Genomic DNA, 5798 nt, shown 5'->3' on the forward strand with positions numbered 1-5798 from the left:
ACTACTCAACACACTAATCACGGCATCGAATGGAAATAAAGGTAATTAAAATAATTAATTTTTAAAGCTTAGAAAACATATTTTTCATTATATGACATAATAAGGAAGGAAAAGTAAAACCATGCAATTAATGTGAATAAGTAGGTGAAGAGTTGAATAAATCACTTTAATTAAGCACAAAAGAACTCATGAAATATGGGTTTATCACTTACCTTTGTCACTAACGCTCCAAACACCTTTCTTCCCACGTTAGAGTTCACGTTACTTAGGTTAACGTGACTTCTAACGTGGTAGTGATAGCCATCTCCAACGTTAGTGACAAAGGTGAGTCACTAACGTTGGCTCATCATTCATTTCCTCCACGTTAGCTTCCACGTTAATGCAATTAACGTGGCAACTAACGTGGCTAATAGAGGCTTAGTCCAACGTTAGTGACAAAGGTGAGTGTCACTAACGTTGGCTCTTCATTGCTTTTCCCACGTTAGAGTTCACATTAATGTAGTTAACGTGACTCTTAACGTGGCTAAGTGTGCCCCTCTCCCCAACGTTAGTGGCATTCACTTTTACCACTAACGTTGGAGCTTTACTTCTCTTCCACGTTAGCTTCCACGTTAACGTAGTTAACGTGGACACTAACGTGGGCTATGATGGCTCACAAAAGCGTTATTGGTGTTCACTTTTCTTGTTAACGTTGTAAGCTAGCCTCCTTTCCACGTTAATGGTCACGTTAGTTGGACTAACGTGGCTATTAACGTGGCATCTTCCTTGCTTCCTTTGTCCTGAAATCAAGTAAATAAAGTGCATCAAAGCTAGGTTCTAACCCATGAGATCATGCATCATTCAATTTATCATTCAATTCATGCATAATTCTCATGAAATCATATAAAATTCACAATGTTTGCTTGAATCAAGATGTAAATGATTATTTACCCAAAACTTGCTTATTTCCTAAGAAAGTGCATGAAACTACCCTAAAACCATAAAGAAAAAGTCAGTGAAACTGGCCAAAATGCCCTGGCATCACAACACCAAATTTAAAGCTTGCTTGTCCCTAATCAAGTACTGGAACAAGAAAATGATGAATGAAATGACAAGAGAAATGAATCATTATTGTGGAAGTCATGTCCTTGGTTTTATGGGGTTTCATGCATAGCAACTTAGGTTCATTCCTTTATTGGCTTTCAGACCTTTACCATGCCCTGGAATACTCACTTGATTTCACCCTTGGAGACTTTTATTTATTGATCCCTTTGTCTTTTCAAGGTCTATTGCATCCTTAGGCTAAGTGTTCTGTGAGGGGGCGACTCTTTAAGGTAAGCTTTCAGCCAACACTCCCGAACCAGTTGGTTCAAGGTGCTAGGTGTTGAGACACCCCTAAGGACTTACTCCCTCAAGTCTCTCTCCCCCATACATGCACACCGCAGGCACATGGTTTGTTATTTTCTTTTCTTGAGGCCTTGGTGTCCAGCACCTCTTTGGGTTACTAAATGTTCTGTAGCAAGGTTGCTCTTGATAGTGGATTTTCAGTTGATAATCCCGGGTTAGTTAACCTAAGTTACCAAGTGATGAAGCACTCCTAAGAACTTATTCATCCAAGCAGATCCTTGGTACAAGAGCACCACAGACATATCCCTCAAGATTCAAGCCCTTGGTGCCTAGCCTTATTTTTTATTACTTTTCTTTCTTTTTCAACTCTTCTTGTTCTTTTTCCTTTTTCTTATTAGGATCTTGTTATTTAGCTAGTCTCATAGGGTGTGTTTCAAGCATATGATTCAGGACAAATAGTTGCCTTCCTACCTTGTTGGTGAACCAACTTAGCTAAGTGATTACTACACCACAAATTTAAGGACCTACTCCACAACTTGAACATCACTCTGGTCTTTCATACCATCTCTTTTATTTGGTTTAAAAGGACAAACATACAATAAGCAAGATGCAGATGAAAACAGGTAACTTGAACCAACACACATATGACAAAAGTAGTGAAAACTTTAAAGGCAGAATTTGAAAATCCTAAGTTACCATGGAAGCATGTTCTATTTCATACATGATTTTCCTTATTTAAAACTTGAAAAAGATGGGATAATGAGGGAACTCCACCACCTTTTACTCATGGGGTTGCTCATGCTCTCCCTCTTGTTTGTCCTCTTTGTGTCCACTTGTGTTTTCTCGTATCCGTGCTAGCCTGGCTTTCTTCCAATGTTGCATGGAAACAATTCCCAACGCAATCCCCTTGAAGACACGTGTATAGTCCTCTCTTTTTGTGGTGGCCGAACCCTCCTTCAATTGTCCCATAAATTTTCCTACAAAATAAAAGAAATGTAATTAATAAAATTGTGGAAAGTGGAGGCAAAATTTAAAAAGTGAGGTAACTACTTTTTAAAAATTTTTGTTTCTAATTACTAAGTGCTATTCATGAATGCAAACCAACTAACCAACTAAATATCCATGTATGCAACATTGGTGACACCAAACTTAGTTTGGGGCTATGTGGTGTAAATGACTTGTTCAAGGCTCTAAGAGTGACATGATATGAGTTACATATATGTTCTCTTAGTGTGCCTTGAACACCAAACTTGTTCTTCACTATATGTTGCATAAAAGGATTCATTCAAGTGCATGTCAAAGTTGATTTAAAATTCATGAACCTTGCTTTATTAACTACTTTAAAAGCATGTAAAACATGGGTTGCCTCCCATGAAGTGCTTCTTTAGCGTCACTAGCTTGACGTTCTGCCTTTGTCAGGGTGGTTGGTAATGCTTCAGATCTTCCCCTCTTGCAGTAAACCTATATCCATTGGCTTCATCAAGGATCTCCACATGTTCTAGGGAGAGAACTTTGTTGATGGTGAAAACCTTAGGTAACTGAGATGGGATGGTGGGGAGATGAGGTGGGATGTCTAGGAAGTAGGCTGAGATCACTTTATCCCCTGGAGAGAAATCCTCTGTAGGGATCTTCTTGTTCCTCCATCTCCTTGGTGCCTTCTTCTTTGTTTCTTTTGCTGTTGCCCTGCTCTTTGTGGTCTCTTTTCCTAGGGAGACTTTGTTGCTGGTCTCATATGATTCTGGTGGTTTTGGCTCCACTTGAGTTTCCTTTAGCTGTGGTAACTGCTGATTGTCTTGTTCATTAACCAAAGGAATTCCATGTGCTTCAATGCTTGTTTCTTCCACCAGTGCTTTGTCGTGCTCTTTCCTTGGTTCCTTGCTTTCCTGATCTGCTTCTTGTGAGGGTTTGAAGACATTGAATGCGAGTTGTTCGTCATGTATCCTCAATATTAGCTCTCTTCGCTCCACATCTATGAGCGCTCTGGCTGTAGCTAGGAATGGTCTTCCCAATATGATTGGGTGGATGTGACTTCCCTCCATTTCCAATATGACAAAGTCTGTAGGAAGGAAGTACTTCCCAACCTTTACCAACACGTTTTCAACCACTCCCACTGCTTGTTTTTGAGTTTTGTCAGCCAGCCTGATGACTACGTCTGTAGGTATTAGCTCATTGATCTGCATCTTCTTCATAAGAGATAAAGGCATTAAGTTGATGCTTGCTCCCAGATCACAGAGTCCTTTGTCAAACATTGTTTCTCCTATGGCACAGGGGATGTGAAAACTCCCTGGGTCCTTCCTTTTCGTAGGCAACTCTGGTTGAATGAGAGCACTGCACTCCTTATTCATCACTATTGTTTGCCCTCCTTTGAGTGAGCTTTTCCTGATCAGCAGCTCTTTCATATACTTAATGTATGAGGGCATTTGTTGGAGAGCCTTGATGAATGGTATGTTTACATGGAGAGATGCAAACATATCAAGGAACTTTGAGTATATTCTTTTTTCTACACTACCCTTGAATCTTTGGGGAAAAGGTGCAGAGTTTCAGCAGCTCCTTCTGTGTAAGTGTGGTTTCTTGGTGATCCTCTTCTTGTTTCTCTACTGAGGTATCTCCAGGTTATTTTAAATGTTTGTTCAGCTCTTCCTCAGTACCCTTATCACTTATAGTGACCATCTTACAATCTTCCCATCTGACCTTCTTTGCTTCGCCTCTCGGGTTCTTCTCTGTGTCACTTGGGAAGCTATCAGTAGGTTTGGGAATCTTCTCAGAGAGGTATCCCACTTGAAACTCCAACCTCTTGATGGTGTCTCCCTGGTTTTTGATATTGGCTCGCACCTCCTCCTTGAACACCTTGTTATCTTGGATTTCCTTACATATGCCTTCAAGTAGAGTCTCAATCCTTGATAGTCTTTCTTTCGATGATGGAGAGTTGAGATTGAAGGGATGAGAAGGGCCATTTTGACTTTGGTATGGATGTTGAGATGTGTTGTTAGGTGAGTGCTGATATGATCTCTGTGTGGGATGTTGGTGAGCTGCATTGTTGTTGGGGTTGTGGTGTCTCTGATCTTGGCCTTGGTCTTGTTGATTTCCCCACCCAAAGTTTGGGTGGTTCCTCCAGCTAGGATTATATGTTTTTGAGTATGGGTCATGGTTCTGCCTAGGTGAATTTCCAATGTAGTTGGCTTGCTCCTGACTACCCTCTGCTTCTTCATTCACTCCTTGAGTTACTGCTGAAGTGGTGATTGCTGCTACTTGATTCCTCTCCATCTTCTTGGTGAGGTCAGCCAATTGCTTGGTAATCATCTTGTTTTGAGCTAGCAGTGCATCCATATTGTTCAGCTCCATCACTCCTCTAGTGTTGCCTCTTTCAGAAGCATAGAAGTAGTCATTCTCAGCTACAGTCTCAATAACATCTATGGCTTCTTCAATGGTCTTCTTCTTGTTCAGAGATCCCCGGATGAGTGGTCTACTGCCTTCTTTGATTCATAAGAAAGACCTTCATAGAAAATGTGCAACTGCACCCATTCATTGAACATATCTCGCGAGCATCTTCTTGTCAAGTCTTTAAACCTCTCCCATGCTTCATATAGTGTCTCACCATCTTGCTGTCTGAAGGTTTGTACCTCAGCTCTCAACCTGTTGATCCGTTGAGGAGGATAGAATCTTGCCAAGAATTTGTTCACCACATCTTTCTAGGTTGCTAAACTCCCCTTTGGAAAGGATTTCAGCCATTTAGATGCTTTATCCTTGAGTGAGAAGGGAAACAGAAGTAGTCTATAGGTATCAGGATGAACACCATTAGACTTCACAGTATCACATATCCTTAGGAAGGTGGTTAGATGTTGATTGGGGTCTTCTTGGACACTTCCTCCGAATGAACAATTGTTCTGAATAAGGGTGATGAGCTGTGGCTTTAGTTCAAAGTTGTTGGCATTTATGCTTGGCTTTTGGATGCTACTTCTACAGTTTCCTGGGTTTGGGTTGATGTAAGAACCCAGAACTCTTCTCTCTTGTCCAGCCTAATGCGCTGGACCTTCTCTGCCATGGTTATGAGCCTCTTCTTCATGATGGTTCTCCATATTCTCATCCATGTCTAGTTCAAGGTACTCTTTCTCTTCCTCAGCACCAACTACTATCTTCCCTCTTGCTTCCCTCCTTAATCAAAGGAAGGTCCTCTCAGGTTCAGAATCAAAGGAAGTTGAAGCCCTGCTTCTTCTACCTGTCATACAACCAATAAGGCACAAGCAAAAAGGATAGATGCAGACAGTATTTTCTACAGAAATACTGTTAGTGTGAGTGATGCAATATATCAAACAGTTAGTGGGTCAGTGAACTAAATAGTAAAAAAAATAATATGCAGATAGCACCACAAATGGGTGAGAGGTAAAGGGAAGGAAATAACTAAAACTGAAACTAAATTACTCAGATGGAATTAAATCAAACAAAAGAAAAGTGCTCAATCTAGTTATCCACCA

The 5798-nt window shown here is 40.7% G+C and overlaps 1 non-coding gene across 1 annotated transcript; it reads left to right on the forward strand.

The window, feature by feature from the left end:
• Nucleotides 1-4854: 4854 nt before the first annotated feature.
• Nucleotides 4855-4961, forward strand: LOC148544354 (small nucleolar RNA R71). The gene has a single exon (XR_015901652.1). It is a non-coding gene; the product is annotated as a small nucleolar RNA R71 (small nucleolar RNA).
• Nucleotides 4962-5798: the final 837 nt, after the last annotated feature.

Source organism: Arachis ipaensis, chromosome B9 (genome assembly GCF_059453495.1).
Source record: "Arachis ipaensis isolate K30076 ecotype BB chromosome B9, ASM5945349v1, whole genome shotgun sequence".
NCBI classification, from domain to species: domain Eukaryota; kingdom Viridiplantae; phylum Streptophyta; class Magnoliopsida; order Fabales; family Fabaceae; genus Arachis; species Arachis ipaensis.